This window comes from Chinchilla lanigera, unplaced genomic scaffold (genome assembly GCF_000276665.1).
Source record: "Chinchilla lanigera isolate Chin_1 unplaced genomic scaffold, ChiLan1.0 scaffold00350, whole genome shotgun sequence".
NCBI classification, from domain to species: domain Eukaryota; kingdom Metazoa; phylum Chordata; class Mammalia; order Rodentia; family Chinchillidae; genus Chinchilla; species Chinchilla lanigera.
This window is the reverse complement of record NW_004955751.1, coordinates 1-16,522: the sequence shown is the minus strand read 5'-3', so window position 1 is coordinate 16,522 and position 16,522 is coordinate 1. Positions and strand designations below refer to the sequence as shown.

The window sequence follows — 16,522 nt, the reverse complement described above, 5'->3', positions numbered from 1 at the left end:
AGAAGGAGAAGGAGAAGGAGAAGGAGAAGAGTGACAGAGGAGGAAGAGGGGGAGGCAGAGAGGAGAGGGAGAATACCCCAGTGAAAATATCTGGAAGGGCAAGGAGGCAGGCTCTTGTCCTGGAGAGATTCTGAAAGCGGCTCTGTGACCTCATCGCCAGATGTCCTCTTCGAGCCTCAGAACTTCTCCTGCATGTGATGAGTATGGTGGCACCGGTGGCCCTGAGCCTGCTCACCTCTCTGGGATTTTGTGAGTCTTTCCACACAAAGGTGATGGGAATGGTGCAGAGCTTGGCAGTGGAGCTGTGATTACTTTCAGGGCAGAAAGGAGAGTGGCGGGTGATGGCAGGTGTAATTAGGGGAGAAAATCATTAGAGCCAATTATGCAAGCAGGTGCGGTGGCTCTGGGCTTTGCTGTACCCAGGAGGGCTGGTTTTGTCTCTAATTGAGGCTGACTCCTAAATGGTGATTCCACTTTAAGTCAGGCGGTAACGGAACTGGGTCAGTTCTTATTAAGGTGGTTCCCGAGTCTTCCTGAAAATTACAGAAGAGACAAGAACGTGAGGTCGGTTCCATCCATGACAAGTCATCTGAGTGCACAGCTGTAAAGTGGAATTCCAGCCCCGCAGCTTCCTGGGCTTTGGCTTCTTCACTGCAACCCATCAGGGGCAGCAGCCATCTTCAGCCTTGCACCTGCCCAGGGTGTTGGGTCAGGGAAGATATACAGAGAGCACAGTTCAATTGGACAGCAGGGGTCATGCGTCAGACCATAAACCAATCACTGGAGTCAGAGGAACTGCCAGGTGCTGATTGACTGTTGGTCTGCACCCTAGAAGCACTTCTGCAGCTGTGGGCTGGGGTCAGCTCCAGCTGGAAGAACATGGGCTAAGAACATGGGCCAAGGGTTGAGTTCCTTTGGGCAGAAAATGATCTGAGCAAGGTTGGGGTCAGTCTTAGCTGACCCTAGAAGTCTGGGCATAGCCAGAGTCCACCTTCCAGAAATAATAAGGAACTCTGCCCTCTCTCTGGGTCCTTCAGGAACAATTTCCAAAATCTGTGATGATGGTTCAGTGTAGATATTAGATAAACTCGGCACCGCTGCGAAGTCCCAGCATTAGGGAGTCACATCATTGAGCTAAGAAACCCTCTACCCTTCAGTCGGGCCTCGCTGCCTGCCAGAATCAGAAACAGCTCCTTAAATTGAAGTAGCAGGCAGGGAGATGGGTTTTTCCTCCCTGCTGGTAACAGTATTAGCTCAAATCAAACATCCAAACTGCTTGTCTGAACCCCTTCCTTTCAAAGGAAATTACCTGACAAGAAATCACGAAGCTGTACTTGGCTTCCCACTCCCCTGCAGCCATAATATCCTCTTCTCTTGCCTGTCGGAATCTGGCAGAACGACAGTCCGGCATCATCACACTCCGTCATGTCCCTCACGTTTGTGGCTGGAGCAGGGCGGACCGAAGCAGCGTCTCAGACCTCCAGCGCGTTCAGCCCCTGCGTACCCGTGTATCACCGTCAGCACGGCATAGCAGAGAATTACAATGCAAACGGCAAAGGGAGCACCTACTGCTGTGAAAATGACCAAGTATTGTGTTCTGCGCTGACCCTTTGAAAGCAGAAACGAAGCCTTTAAGTCTTCCCAGATTTTATAGGCTGGAGATTATTAAGGCTCAAGGAAGAAAACAGTGAAAGAATGGTAGATTATTTTGCAATTCCAGTTTGTTGAAGAAATGGAAAACAAAACGTTCATTTACCCACAAAGTGGGAAAACCGAGAGGAGAGAGTATTGAGGTTTTCTGTGCAGGGGAGGTTCAAAGAGTTTTCCTTTATTTCATTTATTTTTAGCAAGATAAACGTAGGTCTTAGAAAATAAATCTACTTATGAGCTTAAAGAATCAGGCAGAGAAATGATGCGGTTGGAGCTGATGCCCTATAGCTGTGAGGACAGATTTGTATCTGGAAATTTCATTCATATGCATTTAGTTCTTGGACGGCTCTTCCCAAGTGCTCGGGTACGGCACTGGAATTGGTTTGGATTACGGTGAATTAGTGCAGCACGTCCTTTATGTGTTAATAGTAATAAATCCAGGCACATTAAGATAAAGGTGAATAATTTATCAAACAGAAAAACATGTGATACAGCCTGCCTCACCACTTAGGCTTTTAGGAGGAACACTGCAGAAATGGGTTTAATCTTAATGCCCTGATGTTTATTTGGGCAGATTTAGTGTGAGAGATGCTAACACTGGTGTTAATTTGATTGCTTTTTATTTTTTTTTGCCATCTTAGCATTTTCAGTTATAGCAATTTGAAACACTTTGATGAAAGATGTGAATCTCTCCGATGTATATGTCCATAAGGACATGTAAGTAGTTTTCCTTGAAAGCTTTCTCACAAAATGTCTGAACTAAATGAGTCTTTCTAAGTCAAGTTTGAGCTCTAGGGGTATGTGAAGTGGGTGTGGGCTTTCCAGGGTCAAGAGCCCCGGGGTGAAGATTAAGACCTAGTCTCTGTAATAAAGCGATGTCATGATTATCTTCCCACCCACATGTACTTTGCACCTCCCACTTCATTTAGTGAGTTGAATCCTTGCATTGATTGTTCACTGCTTTTGGCTACTATGACTTAAACATTTATAAATATCTATACACAGATAGTTTTGTATGAACTGTGAGAAATATACTTTTCACAACTCTTGGATAAATATCAAAGAGTAACTCCCTTGTCTGTTAAGGAGTCAGCTACATTTGTATCTTTGTTCTTCTTAAAGATGTTTTCAAAAGAGCTGTCTTAGGTTAACAGCGAAAGAGAGAAAAAGGAACAGAGATTTCCCTTATACCTTCTGCTCCGTGCACACACATAACCTCCGTCATGTTAATCTCCCCCACTAGAATGGTGCATTTGTTGTATCAGATGAAGCTACATGGACACACCACTGTCATCCAAAGTCACAATTTTACATTAGGGTTTATCTTGATGCATTGTGCATTCTGTGGGCTTCGACAAATATATAATGATGTGTATCTTCCACTAGACCATCATACAATGTGTCTTCCCTGCCCTAAAACTCCTACTGTATCCAGCCTATTCATCACTCCATTCCCAAAACCCTGACAGTTACAGACCTCCTTACTGTCCAGATCTCATTACTGTCCAAATAGCTTTACCTTGTGCTGAATGTCTTCCAGTTAAAGCATTACAGACCTTTAAGACTGGTTCTTTGACTTAATACTACGCATTTATGTCTCCTTCAGATGTAGGGACACAGTCTGATGGCTCGTTTCCTTGTGGTGCTAAATAATATTCAATTGTATGGAAGTTCTACCATTTATCCATTCATCTGTTAAAGAACCCTGCTGTTACTTCTAAGTTATGACCATTGTAAAGAAAACTTTTGTAAACATACTTGTGCAGGTATTTGTCTGGACACACGTTTTCAGCTCCTTTGTTTAAATGGCAAATGCAGTCTCTGGATCATATGGCAGTTCTGTGTTTATTTTGTAAGAAGTGACCCAAGTGACCCAAGTGACCCAAGTGACCAAGTGACCCAAGAAGTCTTCCCAAGCAGGTATACCATTTCAAATTCCCGCCAATGGTGAATGAGAGTTTCCACTACCTCTCACCTTCTCCAGGATCTGGTGTTTTTGATGCCCTAAATTTTTGCCATTCTGATAGATGTACACAGTTGTTCCGCTGTTGTTTAGTGTAAGTTTTGCTGATATTTGATGTGAAGCATCTCTGCATGTGCTTACAAGGTGTGGTGAAAATGTGGTGAATGTTTAAATAAGAAATATAGTAAAGCACTTATCACCATTGGCTTCCCCTCAGAATATTCCCCCGTCACTTAGAAGACATGTATCCATCGTTCTTAACACTTTCTGAAGAATTCTTGGAAGTTCTGTCATGTGAGAGTCTATACAAAGTGTGATCAAAAGTAATCGGATGAATGCTGCTGCCAAGTGCTGGCTAAGAGAAAGGCAGGGTCCTAAAGCCATGATGGAGTGATCTCATCAACCTCACACACCACATGTGGCACCACGTATCCCCCAGGTCTTCGCCAAAGCCAAATGACTATGAAAGGTACAGGTTTTGAATTCACTCAGGACATCGAGGCACGCACAATAGTACCACTACAGACATGAAAGAAGACTTCCAGACCTGTTTCAGATAGTGGAAATAACAGTGAGATAAGTGTACTCAAAGTGGAGGGGAGCATTTTGTGGGGGTTAGTGGCAACGTGTCTTTTACTGTGATAAAGTATTAAAAATGTAAACAGTCACTGTATCGTACCTTGTATGAATCATCTGTACATCTTTGGTGAGGCATCTGTTAACATCACTGACCCATTTTTAATTAGATTGTCTCTTACACTTGAGATAAGAGTTTTGAGTTTTAAGAATTCTTCGTATATTTTAGATAACATTGTTCTCAGATACATCTCTTTTAAGTATGTTCTCTATGCCAGTTGCTTATCTTATACTCTTAACAGTGTTTTTCACAAACTTTTTAAAAATTTAATGAAATTTAGCTTCATTCTTTTCCATGAGTCATTCCTTGGATGTTGGATCTAACAGGTCACTGGCAATCTTGAGGTCATTCAGATTTTCTCCCATGCTGTTTTCTAGGAGTTCCATGGTTTTGAATTTTGTGCTCAGATTTGTCATTAACTTTGAATTAATGTTCGTGACATGAATAAAGCCTACGTGTAGCCAAGCTTTAGCATGTGCATGCTCCTCGGCTCCAGGAACTCTTGTTGAAAAGATTATCTTTTCTCCGTTGTATGACCCTTCTTAATTCATCAAAGGTAAACTGACTACAGTTATGTGGATCTATTTTGAAGCTCTGTAGTCTGTTACCTTAACGAATTTGTCTATGATTTTTATCAACACCACCTTGTTTTGCCTACCACAGATTTATGATAACTCTTAAAGTCCGAAACTTCATTTTTCTTGAATATATTGGCAACTGTGGGTCTTTTCATTCACGATATAAACTTTAGAATTGATTTATAGATATTCAGAAAACATCTGGTTGGGATTTTGATTAGGATTGTGCTGCATCAGAAGACCAATGTGAAAAACTGATATCTCAAAAAAATTATCTTCCTATCCACAAACATTGGATGACTCTTTCTTGATTTAATTCTTTGATTTCTCACATTAGTTTTTTTTTAGTTTTCTTCATGTATTTTATACATGTATTATTAGACTCATACCCAACTACTTCATTTTTGAGTGTAATGTACATTATAGTTTGTTTTAATTTTTATGTTCCACTTGTTCACTACTATAATATAGAAAAGTTGTTGACTCTTGTATATTAACCTTGAACTCAGAATTTTTTTTTAGTTTTTTATTTGAACACGTTTGCAATGCACAATGATTGCATTCCTTTTGGGGATGTGGTACACATACATACCACATCTTAATTCTTTTTCAGCTCTTTCTCTCCCTCCCTAATCCCTTAATCTCTCCACCCCTTTCCATTTGCAAAAGATCTACAGTCGTCCCTCACTATATCACGGCTCATTTATTGCAGCTTCATTGTATCTTGGGGTTTTTAAAAAGTATATATCTAATTCTGTATCACAGGGTTTTAGCTACATCACAGGATTTTGCAGTTTTGTACCCACATAAAATTTTACATGTTGTTAAAATTACATAGGTTTAAAAGTGTAGAAAGTGTTTAAGAGCATATGAAGCGTTTATAAGAACATGGGAAAGTTAACAAGAGAGCGGAACAGGTTTATAGGAGCGTGGAAGGGGTTACAAAGCCTTAAAATATATATAAATAATAAAACAAATATAATCTGCTGCTTTGTGGATTTTCACCTATCTCGGGGGTCTCTGGAATGTTAACCCTGTAATAGGTGAGGCATTGCTTCTATCTCGCTATTTCCTACTACCTGTCTTTCATTTTGCTCTTTATTTATATTTTGAGTTTCTCATAAGAGAGAAAACATAGGATATTCTAATACTCGGCTCTATTTTTGCCATTGTTCATTTGTGCCAGAATATTTTAAGGAGTCAAGTCTTTCAGATTTTCTATGAAGAAATGCATGGTGTTTGTGAATACAATTTTATAACTTTCTCCATCTGATTTATTTTATTCTCTTATAACATTTCATAGGAATTTCAGTATAAAAGTTGAAAACCAATGTTTAGAGAGGGCATCCTTGCCTTGCTCCTGACCTTAGTGGAGAAGGTTCTATTTTGCCACCCTTAAGGATGATGCAAGCTGTAGAGTTTTGGTAGCTGTTCTTTATAAAATTGAGGAGGTTTTCTTCTTAGTTTCCTGACAGCTTTTGCTTTAATTTTGAATCATGAATGAGTGTTGAATTTTTCATATGCTTTTCTCTGTCTCCTCATAGGAGCATATGAGTTTCATTTTTAGCTTGCTTTTGTGATATCTCACATGCAGTGCTTCCTGAGTGCTCAACTGGCTCTGCATACCTGAGGTACATCTCGCTTAGTTGTAGGGTTTAACTCTTTTTATGCTGTCGGATTTGATTTGCTCATATTTTGTTGCATATTTTGCTCCTCATAGAATTTTGTTCCCCAGGTCTGTGGCTCTCAGAAACCTTGGACAAGCATGGCCATTTGGTCAGTCACTCACAAGTTCTTATTTTGAGGGGTGGTCTTCCTCAGGTTTTGTCATTGTGAATATGAGCGGCCGTGGTTGGCCACAGCTGGTTCCACTCACCTGGAAAACTCACAAAACACACCTGGCAAGGGGCCTTGACCACCTGCATTTCTGGGTGAAGGCACTGGGGTCATTTAATTGGATCACAGCAGGGAGGATCCTGACGAGGCAGGGGGAGGGAGGGGACCTGTCTTTGTTTGCTCACTCTCTCTTTCTTGCTTCCTGTGTGTCTTTGCAGCTTCCCTTCCCTGGCCGTTTATCTTTCTGCTGCTATCTCCAAAGCTCGGTCACTGTCTGTCTCTTTCTGTCTCTGACTCTGTCTCTCTCTCTCCCCCCAAGTGGCCCTGCTTTCCTTAGTTTTTTCCACCTTTCTCTTCGTCTCTTTTTTGCTTCATTTGAAGTCACGCATCCCTTTTAATTCATTTTACTGATACCTTTTCTTTCTTTTTCTCCTTATATTTCCCTCTGCACCATCTCTTGTTCTTTGTATTTTGCCTCCATCTCTTTGTCCTTGTCCTCTCTTCCTCTTTTCTTTACACTTCTCTCTTCTCTTATCTTATCTGTTTATCATCCTTTCCCAGAGGATCAGAAATCACTCCAAGCCACCAACCAAGGCTCTCCTGATCACTGGCGTCACCGAGGCACCCCCCAGTTTCTAGTGAGACCTCACAGAAGGGCTCTTTCATATTTAAGTAAAAGCATTATTAGGAAGTTGAGTTTAATAGTGCCATGCTATCCCACTGAACTATTTCTTTCAATAGTGTCATCTAATCAGGTTTACATTTTAAATGAACAGCTGTCATTTGCCTGCTGGTTTTGTGGCACTCTGAAGCTTTGTAAAATTTTAATCTAGGTTAAGATGTGCAAGACTGAATTCAGACAGGGAGAGAGGAGAAGAGGATTTGGAAGAGGAGAATCAGGGCGTTCCGGCCGGCCCCAAAACCACAGAGGCAGACCACAGTTCAGCCCTAATGAATTTCCATCCCATCAACATTGTTAGAGTAGGTTCACTTAGCATGACATCACGAGCTCCAGGAGGAAGAGTGCTGAGAGCTCATTAGCATGAGCTGTCTTGTAAAGTTTGGGAGCACGTTGTGAATTAATTACAATTTCATTTGAATAATGAGTACATGCTATTTATTTTATTGTTGAGCTGCTTCAAGATAAATAGCAAGACTCCCTCCTACAGAAGGCCTGGTGGCAGTGGGCCTTCCATTCGTCACTCGGGCAGAAAGGAACATGTGTTATTTTTAGCTGCTGTTATTGGAAGAGACGCAAATGCCTGGAGCTTTGTAGGAGTGGCTGCCAGCTGTAAGGATGAGAAATGGTCATGGCCAGGCAGGCGTCACTTTCTGTCTATGTTGACACTAATCATTGCCGTGAACACTAAAATCTGGCCTCTTCAGTCTCCCCAGTGTACATGCTCTCAGTCCACTGTGCAGTGATTGTTTAACGCGATCTTGACTTTGAGCAGGGAGGGAAACCAAGATGGCAGCAATGTGAGGCTGCAGGAGAGATTCAACTGGGCAGGAGGGTTCTAACCACCAAAGTGTGGGACCTGCCTGGCCTCATCCTGGGTTCTGAGAAAAAAAGAAATATTTCTGACCTGGAAAGCCATTATTTCTATGTACATTATTTCTATGTACATTTGGTTGAGGGGGGTTGGAGCGTATGTGGGTTATTTCATCAAGCTGAGAAAAGGGAGCTGCCTCTCTGTATTTTCCTTATGAATGTCTGCAGGTGGTGGTGCAGAGCTGCTGTTCTTCTCACATGGGACCTAAATATGTCACCCCTTCCTCTGCCTTTCCACACAATCAAGGCTTTGGTTGTGCCTGGACCTCTTACTGAAACTCTCTAACCTGTAATTGCAGGTCAGAGCCCTAACCTGAAATAAAACCATTAGAGGTATTTGTTCCCTTCCATGGCTTGAGGCCAAAAGAATTTACAGCAATATTCACATAGAATTGCACAGAGCAAAGCTGTTAGAATATTTCCTGAAACAGACAGGAGAGTTAAGCTAAAGTCAAATTACATTCTTGCTCTGCAGTGGTGGTGTTCTCAATTTTGAAATGTGAGAGTCTCCGAAAAGATTTCAGACAGCTAAGAATAGCTGCTACACTGACAGATCACAGATCTGGGGATTTCATAATTAGAATCCCAGCTTCCTTGGACTCCTAAGTACTGCTTTGTATGGGCAGCGAGTAACAGATTACCCAGCTAGAAGGCTCTCAACAAGACTTTATCTCCCATGTCAAGAAACCTAAGGCTGGCACTCTTAGGGCTGGCTCAGGAGTTTTCTCATGTCTCTGAGGAGGTAGTAGCTTTCCCTGTTGCAGCTGCAGCCAGCCTGGCATGCCGTGTGCCTAAATCTTATCTTCCATAGTCACAAAGTGGCTGCCAGAAATTTCAAGCATCGCACCTTCACACATTCACATGCCCAAGTAGGAAGATGGCAAGTATTTGTGTTTGCATCTCCCACTATTTTTAAAAGGAGAAGAAGATTTGCAGGAAGCCCGGTGATGCCCTTTGAGGGCTCCCTGACCAGTGTTGGTTCCCATGCTGTCTGTGAAGAGCCTGGGAAGGTGCCTACGTTTCCAACATCTATTATGATGGAGTAGGGGCTGTGCCAATTGGAAAGAGCAGAGCTCTGGGCAGGCACTCATGGGCAGGCACTCATGGGCCCTGATGGCTCTGGAAGGGCCTTTTCATAAGAGGAATTAAGTAGCTGTTATCAGTCAGTATCTTCCTTGTGAATTAATTTACTAGCACACTAGGAGGTGTAGCCAATGTACCCTGCTGGGTCCTTCAGTCCATCACACAAAAGGGGAAAGATGTACAAAACTGAGGCCAGTAGCCTGAGGTCAGTGTCCAGTACACGGACCTTCATGCTGGAGAGGGTGGCTGGAACGTGCAGGGACAGTCAGCCCTGTGCCAAACACCACGTCTCCTAGCTGGAAGGTGACACAGCCACAAAAGGGCTGGAGCGGTACCTACCACACAGCTATGATGACCAAGGTGTGACCATGGGCAGAGGCCTCAGCACAGAGCTCGGGCACAGTCAGGACCCTGGGGTGGCTGCTGGAGAGCTGACTACACATCTCTTCACAGACACTCTTCTGTTTGCCCCTCCAGATGCCACGAGCCTACCACTTCAGGAAACCTGATGATAAACTCATATTTAAGAGAGTCACATGATAAGCTCCTGACATCTGGTGGACAGAATAAATCACAGAGCAAACAGGACTGAAGTCAAGAACATTACAACCTCAAAGAAGTCACATGCAAAGGAACAGGTTCTGGAAAGAGGTCCTTGGTCTACATTGACCCAAAGAGATAATGGCAACTCATTTTCCCTAGAACCAGAAGTCTTAGCCCAAAACCTGGAAGCAGAAAACATTTTTTTTCTTGACCCTGACACTATCATTAGTGAGACTAGAACCTATAACCCATGGAACTGCTATACCTCAGCCCTAATCACTAGGCCACTGAAACAGCTCAGTGGCAGCACTAAACATCACTAAAGAGCCACGTTCCAATGTAGATCAAGCTTGTCTGACATAGCTATTGTTGTTTACAGTAAAATAGTATTGTGTTTCAAATGTCATAACCCAAATTCTAACAGTCTTAAATTTCCCTTGTTTAATCGGCATCAAAATGATTTAGCTTAACTTCCGAGTCTTTGCCAAGTTTGTTTTGGAAAAGAAATGTGATAGACTGCATAGAGAGAGGAGCCGCTCCTAGTCACCCGAAGCGCACTCACCCCCCTACGTGCCTGGCACTTGTCCTGCCGCCAGAGGACCTGCCCTCCCTCTGGCACACATGACCTCAGGCTGAAGAACAGCAAGAGAAGCAAGGCTTCGGGGCTCGGTCTCTTCCCGGTGCTGTCACAAATTGCTGCAGACTTGGGGGCTTATTCACCACGGAAAAGCACTGCTCACACTTCAGGAGGTCAGCGCGGGAGGCCAGGGTGACTTCTGTCACTCTGCCCTCGCATGGTGGAAGGGCCGGGAAGCTCCCCAAAGGCTCTCTAGCTTTGGGGTATTTTGCTTTTTATTAGTACATGTTTATGAAACGTAATAGTCGTGCTTACATTGCAGAATTGGGACATATATGCAACATACTTCAATCATTTTCTGCCCCTTTGACCCCCTCCCTAACCTGTTCTCTTCCCCATCCCCAAAAAAGCCTTGTGTTTCTCACCATTTCTCTTTCATTGAACCTTACTGTGTTTATCTTTTAGGTTTCTTGTGCAGAAGAAATCGTGTGACACTTCACCTTCTGTGTCTGACTCGTTTTGCTCATCAGGGCCCCAAGTTCCATCCATCACCCCGCAAATGACAGAACTGCACTGCTATTGATGAGTCAAAGTCTCTGCACAAGCGCTACCTTTTCTTGTTCCATTTGGCAGTTGATGGGCATCTGGGCGTTCTCAACCACTGGGAGCTGTGCAGCAATGGTGGGTGTACAGGGGTCGCCGCGGTACAACGCGCCTCTTCCAAATCACTGAGCCTGTGCTGCGCATTTGTGCACCAAGCTCCCCTGATGCAAGCAGGAGCCACAGGTTTTGTTTTGTCTTGGGGTTGTGCTCCAGTTTGCGTTTCCATGACAACCTCAGGTCCTCAGTGTGGCCCTCAGGAGCGTCTCAGGGTGGGGGGGCCTCGCTCTCCCTGGTGGGTGCGGTGTGTGAACTGGAGAGGAGAAGAATCAGCTATTACTGTCACAAACACAAGCAGCTCTTGTGGCTAACCTCTCACTTTTGTCCAGGGCTCTGGGTGGAAGGCCAGGACTCTCCACTTAAAAAAGGATCTAAGAAATGTCAGACTGGGCAAAGCTTTCTGTCTTCAAAATGAGAATTTCCCCTCGCTGAAATGGGAAGGATTGAAAGGTAATTGCAAAGGAAATAAAATTTCTCACTCTGTGATTGCCTGTGCTGATGTCCTGAGGGAGACCACCTAAACCCCACAGGCCCCCCACAGTTTGATAAATGCTATTATAGTGAGCAGAACAGACATTTTTTTATGTTGTTGAAGTCTCATAAAATATTTCAGATGAAACAGAAAGTTAAAGAGTAACTTCAGTGAAACAGAACTTCTGAAAATACAAAACACATATGTACTCACAAGCTTTTTATATTTTCTTGTCACTTTAATACTAAATTTAAAGTAAAGTATTCATTCTATTATTAATCATGACTTCTAATGTCTCAGCTTATTTTTGGAACCAAAAACACTACAACAGTCAGGCAAATTCTATGAAAAGTGCCAACATGGCCTTTTAAGAGTGATGAAATAATAAATATCTCATGAGGGAAGCTGTCACCACTGTGGATTTTGTTGGAGGAGTTACACTGGATGCCACTCTTGTCCCTACTGCTATAAACAAGGCTTCTCTTAACTTCCAACTTTTTATTCAATCCTGTGACAATGCCAAAGGCATCAGAATGTTCATAATTCTATTTACTTAGGTACAAAATTAAGTCAATGTACTTCAAAATGAGATGGAAGCAACACTATAAAAGAAGGAATCATTTCATCTTACTACCATGACTAGAAGGCAACTGTTAAAATGAGCACAACCAAAGCTAATTATCGTACTTAGATGTCAGTATCCGGATCCTAAAAAGTCCAGTAAGTCTCAGAAGGGAGCTGATGTGTGACTGTACTTCTCCATCTTATTTGAGCTTCCATTATATCACAACTAGGTCCACCTGTACAGCCCCGGAAGTGTGATGCGACCCCAAAATTTACTTCTGAGATTACTGGTGACTACAGGGACAGGCAGCTCCATGCCCAGAGCATGTTCAGTGACTGGTTTAACTACTCATCTTACTGCATTGTCCTTGGCCAGTGACTGGTCTTGAGATGAGGCATGGATCCCAATTATAACAACTGAGAGACAAAGGACTCCTCTGTGGAACTCTGGAGAAGAATTTTCTTCCATGATAGAAGTAAACATAATGCAAGAAGTTTCTTCTCTGCCTGTTTTGGTTTATGCTATGATGCCTGAAGCTGTGCTACCATGAAATATGTGTCTTCTGAGGAAATCGATGTCCTGGAGGCAGAACTGGGAAGATGGGAAAATTCTGAGAACCTGATGACATCTTTGAGTTTTGGAACTAGTGAAGAGTGTACTTGGAGACACTGTATTGAGTAAATGTCATGTATTCTCATTGTTTAAAGACTTTACTGAGCCATACCTTTCTAACAGCTAAACACATGTACAGTTGCATTGCTGTGACTTCTCAGGGCCCCCTGAGATCATGCTTATTAATTTTAACTTTTTTTCACTCTGTGTAGAATTCACCAAATGAGAATAGAATGGGGTGAACAAAAAAGGTTTAAATTTAAGAGAGAAGAGAAATAATCACACCACATTCCCACTTTTACCCTCCTCTTTCTGTCTCCTTTGCAATCTTTACATATCAGTGGCACCAGTTTCTCGGTATCCTGAAGATTCTCAGATGATAGGAGGGGTGTGGAGACTGGGAATACTTCAGTGCTTGGGAGTTAGAGGTGACAGGATTGTGAGTCTGCCACCACAGTCTTCCTGCGGATATCAACTCATGCTACAGTATGCACAAGGACCTCAGCAAACTGTTCTTGGAAACACAGCCTTACTCATATTTGAATTATTATACTTTAAGACAAAAATGTTCCACAAAAATACATTTTATTTCTGGATTAGATTTCTGCAGAGAGCATGGTGCACCACTCCTTTCAAGATAAAAAACAGACATAAGATGCATGCATTTCTCCAAATGGTAAGAACAGACAGGAGGTAAATGTGCATCTTGGACAAGGGCTGAGCTTTACTATCAAGCTTTTGATGTCTGACTTTATTTTCTCCTGAATCAAACGTTGGTGTTTGTTTTCAGATTAAAGTAACAGCAGAAACAGTGCTAAGAATGGAAATTCTCTTCTGGTAAACAGAGAGTATGTCCTTATACATTTCAGGTTCCCAAAGGTTTATTTTTTAATGGATTCATGATTCAAATAATGGTGGAAAAAGACATACTAAAAAGAAACACATCCTGAATTAGAAGGGCACAGATAAGAGATTTCTTTTGTTTACTGGGTTAGTTACAGAGCCTCATAGAAGTCTGTGATATTTGCTCTGTTGTGGCTGGTAAAATGGAAAGCATGCATCAAGGGAGCATCTAGACTTCCCTCTAATTCTTCCCCTGCGTTACAGAATTTGGTAGGGGGATATTCCCACTCACAGGTAGAAATTCACTTCAAACTTACGTTATGTTGCAAGGCAAGAGTGAAGATTGATGCCAGAGATCTTTTAGCCTCAGAACTGGAACTACTGGAAACATAAGCGTGTCTGGCTGGAGCAGGAAGACGTCTCACTGTTGTCCACCTACTGTGGCTCCCAGTAACAAATGTGAACACGTGGCATGGTTGAGTGGGAGGCAGAGACACTGGTAGACAAGATGTCCCAAGCTCTGAGCTTATGAATCTTAAATATCCCAGGTTTATGTGTGGATTGGTGCAAATTAATCTATCCACTCACAGAATTTGAGCACCGCCAAAGCTTCAGAACTAATGTATAGCTGATGATAGGGCTCCAGATTTCTATCTTTTTACACTTGGAAAGACAACTAGTGAATCTATATATCACCCTGTGGGCCATTTGGAGGGCGTTTGCTGAGAATTATTAATTGTTCTGATGATGAGCCTTTCCATGTCCACAGTGACAACTGAGGCAACTATCTGGGAATACTCTCACATCTCTCCCATCACCTTCAACCAAAGTAGTGAACCAGCTGGCCAGGGATGAGATCACACAACACCACATCAAATGAAGATCAGGATTTGGCCAAAGAGAAAGATAAAGATGAACTATACATAGGTAATCTGATTAAGGGACATTTCGTGTACCTTTGAGTGGATTATTGGGGGGTAATGCTGCCTGTACCTCGGGTATCTAGGACAAGGCCACTGGTTCTCATGGAAAGTCGCACAGCTCAGGGAACTGATACACGTGGTGACTTGACCTTCACTTGAGATAACATAGACACTTTCCTCTTGATCCCCATGAAGCCACGGAGGCATGCTGTTCTGCTACAGATTAGATGTTCTTCCTGTCCCAGATTCTACCCTCCCCTTAAACTCTCCATGAACTCATTCATAGGCTGATTCTGTACATAAATGTGCTGCAGGCACTGGGAAGTTCCTTTCTCCCATCAGGAAAGAGGGTTCCACCTGACCTCAGCTTTTGTATATTGACCCTGTCTTCTTCTTTCTCCACTGTCCTCCCTCCGGAGTTTCAAGAGCTGCACTGTAAGAGGCAGTAGATATTGGGATTGTGAATCAATAGCAATCAGCCTGCTCACTGGCTTCTATTCCTGCACTGGAGAATACATACTTCCCCTTTCACTCAGGGCAACCTCTGCGGCTCTGCCTTTGTATCAGCTCCTTCTTATTCCTTCTAAGCTGCCAGTGCAGGGTGTGCATTTAGATCTCTTGGTTACTAATATTTGATGAGGTTCTGTTCAGTATTTGCTTTTAAGGAAAGGATACACTCAAAGTCTCTTGAAAGGTGAAATGAACAAGACCTATCTGGGCAGAGCCATGAGCGACATTCTTGTGATATTTAATGGGTAAGGAAAGGAATGGTTCTCAAGCTTCCTTGTTGAGGGCCCAGTAACCCCGGGTTGGCTGTGTGCTTCCTACAAATTGTCTCTCTGTCTGGAGAGGACAGAGGACATGTGAACATAAGAGTCTCTTGCAAAGGAAAAGTGCAGGCAGGGCTGTGCTTCCCACTCAGTGTCTGACCTCTTTCTCTCTCCATAAGGCAAGTGTTCTTACAGTGCAGAGGAGCGTGCATTTGTTCCGGCTGACACCTCTTTAAACACAGTGAATGCAGTCATCTCCTGAGAGCATGGAGACCACAGCTGAAGAATTTTGAAGAACCTTTCTTGAGTCTTCACTTTGTCCCTGGAGCCCACCAGAGAGGGTAAATTGTAAGCCAGGCTGTGTGTGGTTCAGCCATGATACTCTCCAGTGAACTCTCTGCTCCAGCTTGTTCTGCACCAAATCCAACCATTTCTGCCCAAACTGGGAGCCATTTAAGATGTCACAAGAGTACTAGATGTGGAAGAAATTCAGGACTATGTGCTTCTGTAGTGTGGGTGCCACCCAGATGCCCAGTTCATCTTCATCGTGGATACACCTGGGCTTGATAATGCCCAGGGATCTATGGGGGCAGTGCAGGGGGCTGGAGGGATGCACTTTCTCCCCATGCCTCATGCTATGGGTGACTTGATGATGTGAGGCATTGCAGGGAGTTAGGTTTAAATCCTGGGGCTCCAGAGCCCCACTTACCTCTACTCCCTCACCCACATGCTAGGTGGTTCAGGTGAGTTAGCCAAAGCTTTTAGACCCCGGGTCCAAACAACAGCAGTGATGGCAGCACTTCCTCTTTCCTGGGGCCACGTAGGGCTACTGCAGTGAATGGAAAGCAAGAGCAAACTCAAGCATATAAAGCAGAAGATGCACAAATAGTGTGTCTGTTGCTTAGACAAGGACTCTGCCTCATAAGGTGATGGGGAATTTTCTTGGGAGATTCCTGGAAACTCTGGAGCCCTCTGGGACCATGGGAGGATGATTTTAAATGAAGAGTAGAAGCAACAGACAGATGTGGGCACAGTGCCCTCTACCACACAGCATCTTGCCCAGAATGCCTATGTCCACACAGAACATAGGCGCTGGACCTAGTTTAACTTGGGTACTCCACTTCCTGTTATGCTGCTTGAGCCTTGTCATGGTTTGTGCCTGGATGTTCCCCCAAAGCCTCATGCAGTCATGGGGTGGGCTTCTAGAGTTTATGATTGATTCATGGTCCAAAGCTGGGATTATGGGTGTGAGTGCTAC

At 43.3% G+C, this 16,522-nt stretch overlaps 1 long non-coding RNA gene across 1 annotated transcript; it reads left to right on the top strand.

The window, feature by feature from the left end:
* Positions 1-10,893: 10,893 nt before the first annotated feature.
* LOC106147666 lies at positions 10,894-16,428 on the top strand. Its single transcript, XR_001232595.1, has 3 exons — positions 10,894-11,100; positions 14,341-14,498; positions 15,444-16,428. It is a non-coding gene; the product is annotated as an uncharacterized LOC106147666 (long non-coding RNA).
* The last annotated feature ends 94 nt before the right edge of the window (positions 16,429-16,522 follow it).